Here is a 21,329-nt window from a genome sequence, read left to right on the forward strand (position 1 = left end):
TTTTCATCACTCTCTCCTAATTGCCCCCTATTCCGATCCCCTTCCACCGCTGTACCACTGAGCCTTCGTTCTCTGCTATTAAAACATCTTCTCTTTTCTTAATAATATAATAATAATGTTGGTATTTGTTAAGCGCTTACTACATGCAGAGCACTGTTCTAAACACTGGGGTAGATACAGGGGAACGAGGTTCTCCCATATGAGGCTCACAGTCTTCATCCCCATTTTACAGATGAGGGAACTGAGGCCCAGAGAAGTGAAGTGACTTTCCCACAGTCACACAGCTGACAAGGGGCAGAGTGGGCATTCGAACCCATGACCTCTGACTCCCAAGCCCAGGCTCTTTCCACTGAGCCACGCTGTTTCTCTTAACCACTTCCTATTTCTATTCACCAAACGTCATCCCTTCATTTCAAAATTCAACTAAAAAATCTGTCTCCTCCTCAAAGCCTTCCCAATTAACCTCCATAACTTCAAATCCCACTAGGTCTCCCTTTGCATTAGTTTGGTGAGCTTGTTGGGGGAGGGAATGTGTCTGCTGTTATATTGTACTCTCCCAAGTGCTTAAACAGTGTTTTGCACACAGTAAGCGCTCAATAAATACGATTGAAAATAATTGTTTTTTAATCTTCCATCTGTTTCATTCTTGAGTATCGGTTTCAATTACGTGTGCTTTATACACCTTTATGTTATTATACTAGTGTCTGTCCTATCTGCTCCCATGAGAAATGAGGCATGTTGAGCTTGGTGTTCTAGTACTGCCTCAAATATCCCACAGCCAGTTTAAGCTCCGAGGAGTCTGGAGTAGATGTTATAGCACACCCTCTTCTCACCTCTTTGACACTGTGTGCCTGCCTGCTCCTGGCTCCTTCCTTCTAGTGTCATTTCATCCCTGGCAGTGGATATGGCAGTGCAATGGATATGGCAGCCCTGTGTATTGCATTCAGCTTCAGTGTTCTGGATGTATGCACATTCATTACACATTCTTGAACCTGAACACCTGTAACAAACACGGTGAGAAGCAGCATGGCGTAGTGGATAGAGCATGGGCCAGGGAGTCAGGAGGTCAGGGATCCTAATCCCGACTCCACCTCTTCTCTGTTGTGTGACCTTGGGCATGTCACTTCACCTCCTCTGTGCCTCAGTTACCTCATCTGCAAAATGGGGATTGAGTCTGTGAGCCCCACATAGGACAGGGACTGGGGCCAACCCGATTTGCTTGTATACACCCCAGTGCGTAGCACAGTGCCTGGCACACAGTAAGTGCTTAACAAACACCATAATTATTATTCACTTCTCTGATCAATTAGGAATCAAAAGATTACTGGGTTCAAACAGCCCTGAGTCAGAGTTGGGTATGAACTGATTTGACCCAGGAAGGCCTTGGGGTGCTACTAAAATTTGCAGGCTAACCTGGGGTTGTGTAGGTTAGTCTCAAAAACAGTGAGAACAGAACAGTTTTCCAAGATCCTCAACAGGTTTTGACACCTATCACAGCCACCCTGGACCGGATCTCGGTGCCAGGTCCACCCTAGAGCAACCCAAACCCCCAGAGGACCCAGATGTGATTAAGTGGCCTCAAGGATGACTTTGATTCAGTATAGACCTTCTCACGGCAGCTGTCAATACAAATGGAATCTCTGGGCCCACCTCTCTGCCTTGTTACATTGAATCCCTGAGGAATTGTGGATCTATTTTAAGTTAAAATAAGTTTTAAGTTAAAAGTTAAAGGTTCAACTTCACATCTATATAGTTGGAAGAGAGGCAAGCCTGATAATAGCAGGACAAAAAATTCCTCTTTACCTTTATTTTAATGTACCAGCTTCTAACGCAGCTGAAATTTCCAGTACTCAAAAGACATCCAGTTCATCAAATGAACCTCTTGAAACCACAAGGAGAAGATATTGTCTGCTGTTCTCAGAAGTCTGTGAAAGGATAACAAAATACAAAGACCAAACAGTAAGCACTCAGTCCCAAGGGAAATCCAGAACAAATGTCACTTGATGAAGCTGACAATATTGTTGAAGCATGCACAGTACTAAACTCAGTGCAATTCCTTATAGTCCAATGGCATTTCAATAATTTGACATTCAGCAATTTTGCTCGTTTAGTAACTTTGATCATTTTCAGAAAAGTTCAAAGCAGTGAAAACTTACATTTTTAGAATAAATGTGGCTAGATTCATCGTAACTCATTAGAACTTAGAATTCATTTCAAATGTGGAATCACAATGGTGGTATAGCATATTAAAGGTACACAAACTTTTAACAATTCATTAAAATACTAAAGTGAAGTTGATTCATTTGGCTCAAAAACATAAGGATAGTAACATTGCGAGAACAATTCTTCCAGATGAGAATTATTTTTATTCTTTGGTATGGCGTTCATAAAGAAGATCATAGTTAATAACAGTAACTCCGATGATAGAATAGACTTATTTTTTGAATGCAATGACCTACTAACATGACTAGCTCCTATGGTGGGAAGGAGATCCAGTAAAAAGCATTACAGAAATCTGTGAATCTAAACAAATTTTTAAGACATGAGCAATCCTGCCTCTCCCTTCCCCCAATTCCCAACACGCATGCACAGTAATCTTCTTTTCACTATAGAGACCAAAATATCTATTTGCAAAAAAATTCACAAACAGCTGCTTTTATTTCATGGTCAAGCTTTTTAATTAGTTGGACTTCAGGATATTTAAGCCTATGAAAAACACTATATGACATGACCCTCATGTGCAAAAGCATAAAAAACCTCTGTTTGGAGTTTATGTTGGCCGTGAAAATGAACGTACTTAAGTCATTACTCAACAACACCAGATACAAAGAAAGCAATTGTTTCTTTCAAATGTGTATCATTTCTATCACAGCTAATTGAAAACAAATTTCCTAAATGAATTTAACAATTCCCACTATAAAAATGTTGCATTTAAGAACTCTTAAAGAAATTAAGTATTAACAAAAGGCAGTGAAAAATAACTTTTTATTTTTAAAACTTTTTTGTGACTAAAGCCATGCGGGTGTAAGAAGTTATATTACAGTGTTTGAAATAATTTTATGAACAAATGCTCTGGAATATTACTATCTTTATGTATCATCTATGGATATATTAGCAAGAAATTGGTGCTTAGAATTAAAACATACAGAAAGGCAACTTACCTACCCCATTATATTTTGTTAATGACTGTTAAACCATCTCTTTAAGCTCTCAGAAATTCATAGCATCACAGTCTAATTTTTAGCATCATGGCCATCACCGATGTCTGAGCAATGCTCGCCCAAATGGTGAGGGGCCAGTAAACGTGCACTATTGTATCTTCACTAAGTGTGCAAGTGATTCTTTCTTAATGGCACTCACTTGCAGGAATGGGTTCCTACTGTCGACAACACCTTCTTCAAATCGTAGGACAACTCTACCAAGGTTTTATAGGAGCATTAACTCTTCTGACTAGCAGAGAACAATTCTGTGTATTTCTACCCACACTGTATGGAGACTGCAGTGACGCACCAAACAAGTGAAGGAGAGAAAGTAGAGAAGAGGGCCAAGAATGTGAAGCATACAAAAAGCACCACAACTGGAAGGAAAACAAGCTGAATGGATGGAGATAGGAGAGGGGGTGGGTGTAAATGGGCAGTTAGAGAGGAGAGAAAGCCAAAGGAAGGTTCTCTGAAAATGATTTGTACGTCTCCAACAATTTTGAAGATTCTCTATGGGCACTGAGCCCCGCTCCTCTAAGGAAGTCAGTCTGTAGGTAATTGTAATCGGACCCAGATCTAAAACCTGAATCATGGAATCAAGGAAATGAAAAGACTCCAAAGAATGCTTGTGCCCCCACACCACACCCAGAAAAGGAATATTTGAAACTGGAGGGTAAGTAAAATTACCAGCACCAAAATTGACATCTTGAGCAGGGACCTAATGGCTACTTTGCTTGGTAATCAGTCTCTCATTTTTCATTTCCACAGCTATAGCTCTATCCAGCCCTGAAAAGAATTAAGCCCACAAAAAACTTTTCTACGAATGTGTTAACTGAATGTCCACCACTAGTTACAGTGTTCAAGACTAAGCAGCACTATGTCTTTAAATTGTTTATTCTGCCCCCCAGGGGTAGATTTGTAACAACTTATGCCCTATATTAGACTGCAAGTTCCTTGAGAGCAAGGACCTTATTCTATTTTTATTGTATGCTTCCAAGTGCGTAAATAGCATCCTGCATAAGGTAGACACTCAAACATTGATGATGAGGATTAATTTGAGGTTTTATTTGACGGCTCTGTGATCAACTGTACCAAAATTTAGAGTGCAGGGCAGGGAGCCTTGTTTCTCCTTAACTCTTTAAATATAAAAGAAAGAGGCATTCTTATCATATTTTCTGGGCAATGAATGGCACCACGGAGATTAGTCTTGTTGAGTACAATGGATGATTTTTACATTTATGTAAAAAGACACATTAACAATGGTATATGTCAGCTTTTTAAAAAAATTACGTTAGGAGTAAAGTCAGCTACTAACCAACATCTAAAATTCATGCAGGAGAAAGACTACTAATGGAATTAAGTGTGGAAAAGAGGGAGGTGAGAGAAGCATTCACTCCAAAATCAATTTTCCATTCCATATTTATCAGCATGAATAATCTTCATAATCAAGTAATCTTTCAAAAACTTTTAGACAGGGAAAAGTAAACACTTTTTTTCTATTTGCTAACACTTTACACTGTTTTATAAGCCAGGGATGTTTATTTTTTCAACTCACAAAAAAATTTTTAATACTAACACCTCCCAGTATTAAACTCTAACTATAAGGAATTTTAAAGTTTTATACTTCAAGAATGCAACTATGGCAAACAAAATAATAGTTAACAGATGCCTTCATTTTGTAACCCTCTTTAAAATTATATTAAAGAATTTTAATAAATGGTTGGAATGTTACTTTTTTTGAAAGTTGGATTTTTTTTTTTTTTACTTTATAGGAGGTAATAATTCCAGTATCTCACGATACGTTCCATTATGGAAACACTGTTTCACATATGGCTAAGAAGTGGCATTTTGCAGGCAAAGTTTTAAAAAGTTTTTTTTAAAAAGTCCCCTAAAAGATGCCTATGTTGATTATATTTATATAGATTTATTTGTTAGTTGGCACAATGTCATTAACTGGATCACCTATTTACAGAAGGGAAATTTTAAAAAAGAAATGAGAAACATGGCATAACTTTAGCTAGAGGCAGCAGGATAGTTGAGCTGAGAACTCAAGTTCCCAACTCCCAGTTCCTTTTGCCTATCACTAGTTCTCTGTATATCAAACTAATGTGATACAGCCTTGCACAGAAACTATTAAACATTATTAACATACTTAGTGAGCTATCTAAATATATAACCGATGTAAATTAAGACCATCTGACTAAATGACTAGATCAATGCTCTGTAGCTTTAATTGAGAGAGGGGAAGGAGGACACTTTGTGTGGCCTTTCAACCCGAAGAAAGAACAGAGATGGTTTCTCCACATGAAGAGATTTAACCCCTAAGGGGAAGCAAGTAGGTTTCAAGCTTTTCTGAAAAGGAATGGGATGGCATTCCGCCTCTCCTTCCCTCCCCCCACTTCAAAACATTGGTTTATCTGATGAACTGCAACTCGTTTCTCTGACACTGTAATTTATTGTTTAATTGTTGGTCTTATACAGCTCGCTCTTTCCGTGGTTCAGAACTTGGAGGTAGACTCATAACCGCAGGCACATGGTTTAAAGTAATAACTGGGAAATTCATGAGATTCAACCCTTTCTCAATTCTGCTACCAGCAACAAAGAAGAAAGGTAAGAAAAGCTCTTTCAGTTGTCTCTGCTTCTACAGCTGGCTCCCTGACTTCTTGGGAAATGGACTGGGAGGTTGATTAGGAGTGGCCAACACAAAATTCATCCCAGACCTACACTTCAGGGAGTAGTCAACCACTGTTTCTACACTGGCCTTTCCACAACACTAAATCCTTTTGAGAAGGGCCCTAACCCTTTTGGGCCTCAGATCCCTCAGATCTCATTAATCAACACGATTTCCGCCAAGCACCACCCAAAAACCTGACCGGCAACATTGGTGCTTTTCTGAGGCTGGAACTCAATTCTGCCAATGAATGTTGGAAAAGCGTGTTCTCAGATCAAACCTAAACAAAGAAAACTTATTCAAGACTATCAGGGTGCTCAACGAAGAACAGACCCTTTTCTATCTACTGCGATTTAATTCTGAACCTGAAAAAAAAGCCACTCTTCACATTAGGGCCAAAGATACATTTCAGTCAGAAACTTTATCCCTAATTAACCATGCAGAACGGTGCAAGCCAAGAAGCTCTGGGCATGAAAGAACCTGAGCAAGACCCCAAAGGGGGAAAAGACTGAAGGCAGGGAACATTTTAATGAAAATTAAAAATACAGTCCACTGACACATTTTTATTGAGACCAATGATGGTTCAGCCATATATGTATATAATACAGGATACATAGATGTTACTTCCCAAGGATACTGATTGGTGTAAATTCCACAAGCAAATAAATCACTGAGCCAATGGTTTATTCTATTTTGGTTGTCTATTTATTCACTCTTTTATATTTAGTCATTTTTCCTGCAATCTAGAAACATCACTAAAGAAGTGGAAGTTAATTCTTGATGCTTTGGCAAAATGACAGTAGATATTCTAGGTGAGAGACTAAGATTTTCCTCCCAGATTGACCTAACAAAATTATTTGCTGCCCCTGGAACAAATACTCAGTTCTGCTATAATGCATTCTCATGGCACACACTGACTAGAATGTTAGGGAATTAGAGAATGTCCAGTCAACAACACAAACCTATTGGGATGCAGCACACCGCAATAGTGGAAGAAACTGTGGACAGCATCAGTCACAGTGGGTACTACAATGCAAGCTTTTTGCTAGAATCCAACCCTCGCATTATAGAAGAACTGGATGTGGAGATATTACGGTTCTTAGAGTCTGTTCAAAGCCAGTTAGAATTTCATGGCTAGCTCAGAGAATAAGTTTACCTAAAAACAACTGAGTTTTGGCCCCCTTAGATGCCTGACAGCCCAATTTTGTTCAGTGATCAAACCTGATTTTCCAAACTAGCCTCAGTTAGGCCATTAGTGGTTTAGACAACCGTGGTTCTGATCCCAAGCTTTCTTCTGAAGTTGAAGTTAAAGCACCCAGGACTCTTAAGAGCAACATGAAGGAAGAGGCTACTCTGCCTGACTATGGGTTCTGTGGTTACTTTTGGCAAGATGTTCCTGAAGAATCTCTATGAACCATACATGTTGGCATTCATTGACTGATTTGAACTGCATTGCTTACATCATCAGGAATGGTGGTTAAATCCTATACTGACATTAATGGGACCACACTTTCAAATCATAGAAAATGGGTTGGGTAGGCAGGGTGGATGAGGAGAGGAATCCTCAGGACACCTCCCCACCTTCAAAGCCCTTCTAAAGTCCCACCTCCTCCAGGAGGTCTTCCCCGATTAATCTCTCATCTCCCCACCCTAGGTTTCCCCCTATTATCACTTCAGCAGTTACACATCACCTAGACATTTGTACTTTCACTTCCGGAAGGCCCAGGTTTCCCCCACCACCCAGGAGCAATGTTTGTAGGGTCATTAAAATCTAGGATCCCTAGTCTGTAAGATCCTTGTGGGCAGGGAAAGTACCTTCCAACTCTCTTAAACTGTACTTTCCCAAGCACTTAGTACAGTGCTCTGCACACAGAAAGCGCTCAATAAATTCCTCTGATTGATCATTGTTCCCTGGTGATTTGTTCTAAGTCTCCCAAATTTCACAAACACTATACTAGCCAGGAATAGTTTCTAAATGCAGTTTTAAAAACTGTTGAAGATGAACAGATGGTGCATGAGACAGTGAACATGTTTCAAAATGCCCCAATGTAACCTCATTCACCCTTATTTTTCTAGTAAATTTCAAGGTGCTCTAAAGTTAGAACTACAAATGGAGTCGAAGTGAGTTGAACATTCATGTCTATTAACATCACTGCCATACAACAGAGGTAATCCAACAAACCAAATTGCTCAGCCTCTGGATCTACTAAGAGAAAAAATAGGCATCTGGACTTCAACTGGAGTTGGAGGAGAGGTCTGCGTATGTTGAGCCTGGTCCACAGAACCTGAGCCTGTGAGACTGGACCAGACCTACATAAAGGTAATATAGTATTTGTTGAGCGCTTATCTATGTGAGAGGCACTGGATCAAGTTAAGACAGAAGGGGAAGATAGGGGGCAGATGCACATTTCAGTGTTCTCCCTGGATCACAAAAGAGAACCTAAATGTCTGTTGGCCTTTCTTGGGAGTGGAGGAGAGGGGAGAGGAGGAACTTTGCCTGCTACCCGAAGTGGATAGCGAGTTGAAAGCCAACGCTTGATCTTGCCATGGAGCCAGAGCCCCTTGGTTATTTCTAAGTCAGAGGTCGTGGGTTCTGATCCCGGCTCCACCTCTTATCGGCTGTGTGACTTTGGGCAAGTCGCTTAACTTCTCCGTGCCTCTGTTACCTCATCTTTAAAATGGGGATTAAGACTGTGAGCCCCATGTGGGACAACCTGATTACCTTGTATCTACACCAGCACTTAGAACAGTGCTTGGCACATAGTAAGCACTTAAATACAATTATTATTGTTTTAGTAAGCGCTTAACATATGCCATCATCATCATCATCTCACCATCCCCGAGTCTTTTCAGGAAAAAGTCCGTCCCCTGGCCTTCGGGAGTTCCTACCGCCTGGATATTGCGCTAACCTTTAAAAATATCAGCCTCTTTGCAGACAAACATTTCTAAAATTCATAGGTCGTGCTAGCTGGGGTCCTAAATTATTTATGCTTGAGTGACCAATTTCTACAGTGGTCCATCTTGGTTTGTGAGATTCCAACTCACCTAATTATAAACAAGTCTACAAGAAAACAGTACCATTGTTGGAAAACACTAAATACTTGCATAGGGTAGAGAAATCATTTCAATATTCAGAGTAGCAACCTAACATATTTCCAACATTAAGCATATCCAAACAACTGCTAAGAATTATTTCAGAATGGAATATGAGGAAGAATACTGGAAAATCCTACAACCCTCAAACAAGAGTAACAATATATTCTACCACCAGAGTGTGGTGTTAATTGCTTTGGAGAGGAGTCTGAATATAATTACTTACTCATGCAGTTAATTCTCAAGAGGCTTGAAGAAAATAAGTAACCAATTAAATCTATGTTTAATGAGAAGTAGAGCTATAAAAAGGCATTTGCTTTTCAAAGAAACTGAGCTTATTATGATGTCTACAAAATGTTTCTATGTGTTATCATTATATTATAAATTATTTGAGGATAGGACCAAACATGTTCTATAATGTGCTGAAGACAGGCACACGCACACTCACCCCCCAACCCCACCCTGTGGGTTGTCCATAATGAAAATTGCCTCATTCTAAAAAAACAACCAAAAAGCAAAGAACAAAAACCCCACACATTTTTATCATTATTTTCACTTGTCCTTTCCCCATTTGGACTTTTTAAAATCTACATATTTAATCTGGAGTACAAATTCAACATCTCATTATTATCAGCAGACTACACTGTGTGCTTTACTAGTTTCTGTAGGAAAACCTGATCTAAAAGTCTAATGGAGGAAAGACAAAAGACATAAAAAAAAAAACCAAAATGAAAACCCAAAACACATAGCTAGAGAGGAAATCCACATCTGAAGGGGTAAATAGTTTCAAGGTAAAAGGAGCAGATAGACATTCAAAAGATTTGCATAGATTTCAGATCAATTCAAGGAAGCTGAAGGAATAGTACAAACATGAGGGATATGTTTCAGGCAGTTAGTGGGCTATTAATGCAACTTTGAAGGGAGGAACCCAGTTTTGTGAAATAAAGCAAGAAGGGAATTCCACTAGGTGTGGATGATAACTAGGTGATGGAAATAACAGTAGAATGGGTTAGGTGTGATGAGATGCGGCCAACATGAACTGGGTGTAGCAAAACAAAAAGATACTTTAGTAGGCAGGAGCCAGTGACAGGAAAGACCTGAAACCAATGAACAACAGTTTTAATCTGAAGAGAGGTGATGGGTGCCATTGCAGGCTTTTGACACCTGGGGAATGTCCAAAATAGAAAGACAGCTAAGAAAAATGATGCATGCTGCAGTTTGTAAGGTTAGGCTGCAGCAGGGGAAGAGTCATGAAGTAATTTAAATCAGGGCCGTTGTTCTAACAATGAAAAGGGTAGGTTTCTGAGATACAACAATATTTCTAGACTGCAAGCTTGCTGTGGGCCAGGAACATGTCTAATAAGTCTAATGCACTGTACTCACCCAAGTGCTTGGTAGAGTGCTCTACCCACAGTAAGCACTCAATAAATATCACTGATTACAGAGGAAGAAATTGTGGGGTATGGTGAGACTGGATGTGGCAGTAAGGACAGTTTGGAGGTTACAACAAGTGTGAGGTTTTAGAACAGCGGTGCTGCTAACAGTGATGAAAAAGTCAGGAGTTAGTTCAATTTTGGACATCAGTGTGAAGAAACCCTGGGATCAGGAGGAAAAAAGATTATAACAGAGCTTCACAATATTAAGGAACTGACAATGAGCTTGAAGACTGAGGTTACCTGCAAAACCTCAAGAGCAAAATCTTTCCCACATTCAAAGATTCCCATCAGCAACAAACTGTTGATGCTGAATTGATAACATCAGCAGCACGTTATCCAATAATGCGCTGATGGACAAGTATTTGGAAAACTGATTCAAGTTTAACAAGTACTCCTTCCAAGGCCTAAATGTACTTGCTGAGAGTTCATTAAATTCTTCTGGAATTTTCCAGGTCTTCTGGAACCTTGGAATACACCCAGGCCTAAGGACTACACCCTGGGAGAATACAGTTTAAGAGCCAGGACTTGGGAAACCTTTGTCATTCTCCAACAGAGAGTGAGAAACACCAATCAGCTTCATTTTTTACCGTTTTAAAAGTTTGAGAGGTATAGTCCTCAGGAGGGTCCAAATGGCCCCAATTGTCCCCACATTCCATCTGTCTGTGCCACATGGACCCCACCCTCTGTTTCCGATTACTCCCTCTGGTCAAAATAACAAGATGCAAGCCACCTCCCCTCAGCCCGGATCCATTAAGGGTTCTGCCAGGACCAAGACAGCCATTGCACAGTCCCTAACTTTTCAAATAAACTTCTCTTAATGTTTCAAAAAATGATTCCTTAAACCTGCTGTCTTAATACCTCTTTGTCAATGTTCTGCCCAAACCCATACAATCATTCTCTTCACTCCTCTTGGATCACTCTTTCTAAGGTTTCCACTGGCCATCTTCTAGACCAAATCTAATGATTTCTGCTCCAATTCTAATCCTTCTTGCCCCCTTGGTTGCTTTCAACACTGCTGGCCACATCTTGTTGCTACTAAAATTTTATAGTCTTGATTTCAAAGATACAGCAAAGTCAGTTCTTCCACAATGGGAGTTGAAAGCTCTGGGTTTTAATCCTGACTTCGCCACTTGTCAGCTGTGTGATCTTGGGCATCTCACAATGTCTCTGTGCCTCAGTTCCCTCAGCTGCAAAATGGGAACTAAATATATATTCTCCCCCCCATATAAACAGTGAACCCCATGTGGGACCTGATTATTTTGTATCTACCCAGCACTTAGTATAGTACTTGGCCCATAGTAAACTCTTAACAAATATCACAACTATCTCTCTAGACTGTAAGATCATTGTGGGCATGGAATGTCTACCAACTCTGTTGTATTGTACTCTTTCAAGCACTTAGTATAATGCTCTGCACACAGTAAGCACTCAATAAATACCACTGACTGACTAATGACCATCCCTGATTGATATTGTGTCTTTTCACCCAGTGTTTTGGTTAGAAAACTTCAGGAACTAGGGAATGCTTTTCCAGGAACACTGTCTACCTGGATAAAATGCAATGTGATGGAAGAAAACTCTGCATGTTGTGTAGCAGTGTTCGAGGCAAGTATATTGTAACATGAATTTTCCTTAAAGCAGGGCTCGCCAAGTACGCAATCCTCAAGTTGTACTTGGATGGTTCTCAGTCTTCTTTTTGATTTTTCTACCTCCTTTAACTGGTCATGCTCCTGAAGACTCAGTCCTGGATCCTTTTCACCCTCTTTGGAAATTCATCTTTCATATTGTCTCCAAAAATCTCTCTCTAGACCTAGTCTAGCACTTGTTTTCCACTCTCCCATTTCCTTCTGCACCTGAATAATTTCCACTGTAATGACCAACCACCTTAATAATGTTGGTATTTGTTAAGTGCTTACTATGTGCAGAGCACTGTTCTAAGCGCTGGGGTAAACACAGGGGAATCAGGTTGTCCCACGTGGGGCTCACAGTCTTAATCCCCATTTTCCAGATGAGGGAACTGAGGAACAGAGAAGTTAAGTGACTTGCCCACAGTCACACAGCTGACAAGTGGCAGAGCTGAGATTCGAACTCATGAGCCCTGACTCCAAAGCCCTGACTTCCACTGCGCCACGCTGCTTCTCATGCGCCACCTTCTCCAACTCAATATATATATATATAAAATTGAACTCTTCCCATTCCCTTTTAAAACCTCTTCTCTTCCTATCACCTCACTGCCAGCAACACCACTGTGCTTCCAGTCCACATGCCCTTATCCTCTTCTCACTCCAGGCCCCCAAGGGGAATGTTGGGCCTGGAGCAAATCCACTAGTAGGACTCCCCTACACCCTGATTAGGCAATCTACCCACTCAGCAACCACATGCTAGACATCTCTTTCACCTCTTGAATGAGGTCTTATGTTTATCCCTTTAGATGATAACCTAGAGGGCAGAAACCTGCCTTTTTCTTTTTCTGAAAATTCCCTCTCCATCTGGTAAAGAGCTTTTGTACAGAGTAGGCACTATTTGATGAAGATAAGGGGGTTCAACTTGATTGGCAGAATCCCACTTCTAGATCCGAAGATGTCGTAAATTTATATTAAATCCACCTTTACTGTCCTAACTCATTCTCTTTTGGATAAATCCATATCAGTAATACCTACTCCCCGGGTGGATTTATCCATCCCCCCATCATCCTGGTTTCTTTTACTTAGAAGCACAGGTGACACTTTTGATTCCTTTAATTTTTCACCTCTTATCCAAGAAGTCATTACATCCTGCCCCATTTTTTCCTACCCATCTTTGAGGTACAAAAGCAGTATTTTCCCTTCCCACAAAACCTTCCTCAAACTCTGAAGTATTCAAGAAGTTTTCTTAGACTAGATTAACTGTGGGATATTCCAAACAGGATGACAAGAAACCAGAAATATGAGTCCAATATTTACTTGGCCTGATAGTTTCCACCCTCAGGGCATCCTCAAGAGTTTCTGTACCCATCAGTAGCAAGCAGCCTGTTGTTCCAAAGGTTGAATGGTGAAGGTGGAGGGGAAGGACAGATGGGAAGCACAATTTGGACCATACTGAGCCCCAGATATAAAAATATCCTGAACCCCATATGCAAGAAGGAGAAGTGTAACAGTCTCATCTGACTTTCTGGGGGTTCTTGGCACCAGAGGTCCCTCTGGGCTGGTGACGACTCACAGAGCCTAGAGCCGACCTAAGGAGACTCCCTTAGGGAGAAAGCTTGGCCAATTCCCCTGTGTACCATGAGGGAAACAATGGGCTAAGGGCTATTATTCAATTCACCATTTTTTGGCTCCCTGACAGGCAATCACACTCCGGCATCTAGCAATTCTTTTTCTCTTTTCCCCTTTGAGATTTACATCATCTACCACATGTGAAAAATGGAAAATAAAACGGAACCAAAAAGGAAAAGTTTGTGTAGTATCATTTCTATGAACAATATACGTGATGAGGTACATTCCTTAAAATGTTAAGTTCCTACAGAGCAAGGAATTTATGCATCTGTCCTGTTAAACTATTGGACTCTGAAAATTGAAAGTAACTCTTCTACACCCTCTTCAAAATTGAAAAGTATAACCATTTAAAATTTTTAATATATAAAAATACTTAAAGCCTGAGGGCGTAAAACCTAGGATTAATAGACCAGGAGCCAGGAGGAAGCATGTGATTGATAAAGAGCTGCCAATTCCACAGTTATATTGTTGAGAATAAGTCTTCAAATCAGCCAGAATATGGGGTTTTCCAATTCTGTCCACCATTTAGACATTTTTCTAGAAACCACTGTACCGGTAGGCAGATGTTGCTGTGTTTTCATTCCAAATTCTTCATCCAACCAGAACTAAAATTTGAGGATTTTGTGGGCTCTCCCAATGCCTTTATCTTCCAGAAGAGAGGAAGAAAAGGAAGGATAAATCTTAAGAATCACTGTAAAAATAGAACCAGGTCTCATTAAATAAATGGCTCTATTTAAGGGGAGCAATAAACACATTAGAAGGAATCCAGTCATTAATTCTTTTGTCATTTGTCACTGGTTGTGCCAAGCATCTCAGGAAAAAGCTGCTGAAACTTTTATTCCATTCACCTTGTTAAAAGGCAACAGGGAAAACAGAATTCTAGTTTTTTTTCTTCTTCTCACAGCAGTGGTTGATGACAGTGCACATTTCCAGACTGTAACAGGTTTTCAGATGAATCTCGTAAGAAAGGGTAATAATAGGTAGGGCTCACAGCCAGCTCACCACTGACATTTGAGCCTGAAAAGAGGGGGCCAGCAAGAAAACCTGGAAACGTTTTTAAAAGTTAAAAAAAGCCCATGTTCCAAAGCACCTTTGCAATGAACTTTTCAAATACTGAAACTATAAGAGCCAATCATGACCGGTTTCCGCCATCTGAATATTTTTGGCTTTTCATAAAACCATATCATTTTTGAACAAGAACCTCAATCTTACTAAGTACCTAATTTTTATTAGATACAAAAGGAGCTACTGAAATTACATTCTGTCTGAGGGGCTTTGCTGCTTATTAGTAAGGTATGGGGTAACTAGACTTAACACAGAACATGTTTTTTGATGAGAAAAAGGTGGTAATTTGTGGCAGAAATGAGTTTGTGTAAATAAAAGTCCCATTTGTGGGTAGTAACATGACAGAGCAACTTTTGAAATCCTCAAGGTAATGTTTTAATCAATCAACTGTGCTTACTGACTGTACTAAAGCTTGGGAAAGTACAATACAATAGAGTCGGTAGATACAATCCCTGCCTAAAAGGAGCTTAAAGTCTAGTAAAATGCTTTCTGAAACTACAAATATTCTAATGACTCCCACTGATACTTTGGATTGGATTCACTGCAAACGAAATAAGGTATTCTTTATGTGCATAAGAAATGCAGTAATTTCAACATTCTACCTCAAAACTGCCATTATTGGGGAGTGTAAGAATTATCTGCATCAAGGCTATTTGAAAGATAATTCTAATTAAAGACACAGTTAAAGAAATTTTAGGTTGCTAAGTAGAAGCATATCAAAAAATATTTTTCCAGGCAATCAAATGCAAGAATATTGGTACTACTGACAGAAGAGAAACAAAACAGGCACTGAGACTGTGAAGTTCAGAAGTAATCCTTTTGGGATTGACGCTGGTTATTTCTGATTTAACAGGCACTTGCTCATATTTTAAAAAGATCTGTCTCTTCAGGCATTCAAGACCCAATTCCCATAGCAATATACCAATAGAATAACACAAAACTCTTCATGTTAATAAAAGGGCTAAAAGGACTTGGTTTTGTTGTTTTGCTTTGACTTTTTATAGGGGGGGTAGAGGGAGTGGGAGAAATTTTAGGAGAACTTTTCAATTAATCCACCAACAAAATCCAACCTGGGAGAACCGCCTTACCCTTGACGAAGATAGTGCACTTCATCGAGTGGGAATGTGCGAGTGGGAATGCACAACCTGTCTCCAAAATCCCAACTGAAAAAAAATTACTTTATCAAAATGCAACACTGTACTATCCGTAAATGAAGCAGGGACATAAAACTAGCGTCTCCCTGTCTGATTCATCAGGCCAATGCAGTACCCAGGGACTGAATGATGGTAAACTGATAGACGGATTGCAATTCTTCAGTGGGGAGGAACACCTCACACCAACGCTCCTGCAAGTAACTGAGGACGTGTGCTTCAGCCTCCAGAGAACAGCCTTGGCACCTTATTATTGACAAAAATCTCACAAGGGTAGACTTGTCCGCCTCTCTCTCCAGAGAAAGCAGCACAGCAGAATGGATGGAGCGCGGGTCTGGGAGTCAGAAGGTCATGCGTTCTAATTCCAGCTCCACTGCTTGTCTTCTGTGGGACCTTGGTCAAGTCACTTGATTTCTCTGTGCCTCAGTTCCCTCATCTGTAAAATGAGAACTGAGACTGTGAGCCCCATGTGGAACAGGGGCTGTGTCCAACCCGATTTGCTTGTATCCACTCCAGCGTTTAGTGTAGTGCTTGGCACCCAGTAATCGTTTAACAAATACCACAATTATTATGAGACGCAGCGAGGCTTAGTGGTAAGACCCCGGGCTTGAGAGTTAGAGGTCGTGAGTTCGAATCCCAGCTCTGCCACTTGTCAGCTGTGTGACTTAGGGCAAATCACTCCACTTCTCTGTGAGCCCCTCATGGGAGAACCTGTTCACCTTTACTTCCCCCAGCGCTTAGAACAGTGCTTCGCTTATAGTAAGCACTTAACAAATGCCATCATTATTATTGTTATAACCCTGTATCTATCCCATCATTTAGAACAGTGCTTGGCACATGGTAATCGGTTAACAAATACCATCATTATTATTATTATCCCGGCTCCGCCGCTTATCGGCTGTGTGGCTTTGGGCAAGTCACTTAGCTTCTCTGTGCCTCAGTTTCCTCTTCTATAAAATGGGGATTAAGACTGGGAGCCCCATGTGGGACAACCTGATTACCTTGCATCTACCTTAGCGCCCTCATTACTAATAAATACCATCATTATTATTGTAGTAAGCATTTAACAAAAAGTATCATCATCATTATCATCTCGCCATCCCCCAATCTTTTCAGGAATAAGCCTGGCGCCAGGCCTTGGGGAGCTCCCCCAGCCTGGATATTACAGTCACCTCCTTACCCAGACCCAGGGGACCCACTCCCCTCTCCCCGTCTCTTGATCCCCCACCAGCGTGGATTAATGACAAGACCCCAGTCTTGGGTCCTAATTCCACCTCCGCCACTTCTCCGCTGTGTGGCCTTGGGCAAGTCACTTTGCTTCTCTGGAGAAGCAGAGAAGTGGAGAAGCAGCGTGGCTCAGTGGAAAGAGCTCGGGCTTGGGAGTCCGCGGTCATGGGTTCGAATCCCAGCTCTGCCCCTTGTCAGCTGTGTGACGGTGTGCAAGTCACTTCACTTCTCTGGGCCTCAGTGACCTCGTCTGCAGAACGGGGGTGAAGACCGTGAGCCTCACGTGGGACAACCTGATTCCCCTGTATCTACCCCAGCCCTCTGCTGCTCTGCACATAGTAAGTGCTTAACAAATACCAACATGATTATTATTCATTCAATGGTATTTATTGAGCACTTACTATGTGCACAGCACTATACTAAGCACTTGGAATGGACAATTCGGCAACAGATAGAGACCATCCCTGCCCATGGACGGGCTCACAGTCTAATCAGGGGAGACAGACGGACAAAAACAATAGCAATAAACAGAATCAAGGGGATGTACACCTATCAGGAAGCAGCGTGGCTCAGTGGAAAGAGCCCGGGTTTGGGACTCAGAGGTCATGGGTTTGAATCCCAGCTCTGCCACTTGCCAGTTGTGTGACTGTGGGCAAGTCACTTCACTTCTCTGTGCCTCAGTGACCTCATCTGTAAAATGGGGATTAACTGTGAGCCTCATGTGGGACAACCTGATGACCCTCTATCTATCCCCAGCGCTTAGAAGAGTGCTCTGCACATAGTAAGTGCTTAACAAACACCAACATCATTATTATTATTACTTCCCCCAGCGCTGAGAACAGTGCTTGGTACATAGTAAGCCCTCAGCAAATGCCATCCTTTATTCAATTCATTCAATAGTATTTATTGAGGGCTTACTACGTCCAGAGCACTGTACTAAACGCTTGGAATGGACAAACGGGCAACAGATACAGTCCCTGCCCACTGACAGGCTCCCAGTTTAATCGGGGGAGACAGACGGACAAAAACCATAGCAATAAATAGAATCAAGGGGATGTACATCTCATTAAAACAACAGCAATAAATAGAATGAAGGGGATGGACATCTCATTAAAACAGTAGCAATAAATAGAATGAAGAGGATGGCCATCTCATTAAAACAGTAGCAATAAATAAAATGAAAGGGATGGACATCTCATTGATACAATAGCAATAAATAGAATGAAGGGGATGGACATCTCATTAAAACAAAAGCCATAAGTAGAATGAAGGGGATGGACATCTCATTAAAACAGCAGCAATAGAATGAAGGGGATGGACATCTCGTTAAAACAAAAGCCATAAGTAGACTGAAGGGGATGGACATCTCGTTAAAACAAAAGCCATAAGTAGAATGAAGGGGATGGACATCCCCAGGGTTCTTCTTCTTCTTATTATTATCGTTATCCCCGCCCCCCGGGCCGCTCGGGGGCTGGAGGCTGCTGGGGATGGGGGTGTCCCCGTCCCCCGGGGGCAGGCAGGGGGCTGGGGCTGTACCTGGAGGAGGAGGAGGATAAGGAGGATGAGGAGGAGGAGGAGGAGGAAGAGGAGCGGCGCTGGCGGGGCCCGAAGCCCCGGGATGGGGTGTGGTGGGGTGTGGTGGGGCGCCGGGGTGTCCCCCTCCCAGAGCCCCGGCCGGAGGCTCCCTCCACGGCGTCCCACCCGGAGCGCAGTTACCATGGGGCGGGCGCCGGAAGTCACGTGGGACCGCGGAGGACGCCGGGAGGAGGGCCGCAGCCCCAGCCCGCTCCGGACGCCATGTTGAGTGTGGCTCCAACGCGCACGCGCGCCTGCGCTCTGGCCCGCCCGGCGCGCGGAGCTTCAGTGGAGGGGGGTGGCCTGCCCTCTTAAAGGGCGAGGCACAGCCTCCACCTCCTCCCCACACAGACGGCTCCCTGAGGAGAGACAGTGACCTTCATTCATTCATTCATTCATTCATTCATTCATTCATTCATTCATTCACTCACTCATAGAGAAACAGCGTGGTTCAGTGGAAAGAACCTGGGCTTGGGAGTCAGAGGTCATGGGTTCTAATCCCGGCTCTGCCGCTTGCCAGCTGTGTGACTTTGGGCCAGTCACTTCACTTCTCGGTGCCTCAGTTCCCTCATCTGTAAAATGGGGATGAAAACTGTGAGCCCCCACGTGGGATAACCTGATCACCTTGTATCCCCCCAGCGCTTAGAACAGTGCTTGGCACATAGTAAGCGCTTAACTGAGCTCCTCTTCCCCCTCTACTCCCTCTGCCATCCCCCCTTTACCTCTCCGCAGCTAAAGCCTCATTTTCCCCTTTTCCCTCTGCTCCTCCACCTCTCCCTTCCCATCCCCACAGCACTGTACCCGTCCGCTCAACTGTATATATTTTCGTTACCCTATTTATTTTGTTAATGAATTGTACATCGCCTTGATTCTATTTAGTTGCCATTGTTTTTACGAGATGTTCTTCCCCTTGACGCTGTTTAGTGCCATTGTTCTTGTCTGTCCGTCTCCCCCGATTAGACTGTAAGCCCGTCAAACGGCAGGGACTGTCTCTATCTGTTGCCGACTTGTTCATCCCAAGCGCTTAGTACAGTGCTCTGCACATAGTAAGCGCTCAATAAATACTATTGAATGAATGAATGAATTAACAAATACCAACATCATCAAGGGTGTGACTTTGGGCAAGTCACTTAACTTCTCGGTGCCTCAGTTCCCTCATCTGTAAAATGGGGATTAAGACTGTGAGCCCCACGTGGGACAACCTGATTCCCCTGTGTCTACCCCAGCGCTTAGAACAGTGCTCGGCACATAGTAAGCGCTTAACAAATACCAACATTATTACATTATTATTATCATTCACTCAATTCATTCAATCGTATTTATTGAGCAGCTTACTCTGTGCAGAGCACTGTCTTAAGCGCTTGGAATGGACAATTCGGCAACAGATTGAGAACATCCCTGCCCAGTGACGGGCTCACAGTCCAGAAAGGGGAGGAGACAGTAAAACAAGTAGACAGGCAACAATATCATAAATATCATTTATTCAGTAGTATTTATTGAGTGCTTACTATGTGCAGAGCACTGTCCTAAGCACTTGGAATGGACAAATGGGCAACAGATAGAGACCAGCCCTGCCCAATGACAGGCTCACAGTCTAAAAGGGGGAGACAGGCAGCAAAATCATGACAATCCCTCCCCCCCACACACCCTTTTTCCTGCCTTTCATCCCTCCTGAAATGTGGGGCCCAAGGTGGTTTGACCCAAAATAATAACAATAATGTTGGTATTTGTTAAGCGCTTACTATGTGCCGGGCACTGTTCTAATTGCTGGGGGAGATACAGGGTAATCAGGTTGTTCCACTTGAGGCTCACAGTCTTAATCTCCATTGTACAGATTAGGTCACTGAGGCACCGAGAAGTCAAGTGACTTGCCCAAAGGCAAACCGCTGACAAGTGGCAGAGTCGAGATTAGAACCCATGACCTCTGATTCCTAAGCCCGTGCTTTTTCCACTTAGCCACGCTGAAAGAGAGTACAGCACTTAGTACAGTGTTCAGCTCAGTTACCTCATCTGTAAAATGGGGATTGTGAGCCCCATGTGGGACAACCCGATTATCTTGTATCTACCCCAGCACTTAGAACAAGGAATGGCACATAGCAAGCACTTAACAAATACCATCATCATCATCATTATTATTATAGTAAGCCGATAAATTCCATTTAAAAAAACTTGACCAAACTTTCAGGGTAGGGTTGGGCAGGGCCAAAGCTGCCATGGTTTTGTAGTGCTAGTGAATTAATCATTGTATTTATTGAGCACTTACTGCATACAGAGCATTGTGCTAAATGCTTGGGAGAGTAGGAAACCTTCAAATTTCCCCTTTTCCACCACCCCCAAGTCCACTCGTCTACTACAACAGTGCAACTATGGTGACTGAATGTCACATTATCAGTAGCATTTATTGAATCCCTACTGTGGGCAGAGTGCTATACCAACTGCTTGGGAGAGTATAGTTGAGGTAGAAGCCATTTTCTCTGCTCTCAAAGAAATTATGCTCAAAAGAGGAAGACAGACCAAAAATAATTTAAGAATAAAATGGAGAAGTGTTCAAATAGTTTTGAGTATGCATATCGAGTTGTAGTAAAGTGTGATGAGAATCTGAGAGTGAAAAAAGCCTTAAAAGGTGCAAGGTTCTGAGACGATGCTAGGGAGGATGG

General features: G+C 42.1%; 1 protein-coding gene across 2 annotated transcripts in view; it reads right to left on the bottom strand.

Annotated features, from left to right (window-relative positions):
* DISP1 (dispatched RND transporter family member 1) overlaps nt 1-18,786 on the bottom strand; it is a 118,362-nt gene extending 99,576 nt beyond the window's left edge. For both annotated transcript variants that reach the window (XM_029046991.2, XM_029046989.2), the window contains exons 1-2: nt 18,634-18,786; nt 1,804-1,925 (exon numbers count right to left, since the gene is read on the bottom strand). The gene's annotated coding sequence lies outside the window, so the exon portion shown is untranslated. The remainder of the gene's footprint in view (nt 1-1,803; nt 1,926-18,633) is intronic.
* Nucleotides 18,787-21,329: the final 2,543 nt, after the last annotated feature.

The sequence above is a fragment of the Ornithorhynchus anatinus genome, chromosome 19 (assembly GCF_004115215.2).
Source record: "Ornithorhynchus anatinus isolate Pmale09 chromosome 19, mOrnAna1.pri.v4, whole genome shotgun sequence".
NCBI classification, from domain to species: Eukaryota; Metazoa; Chordata; class Mammalia; order Monotremata; family Ornithorhynchidae; genus Ornithorhynchus; species Ornithorhynchus anatinus.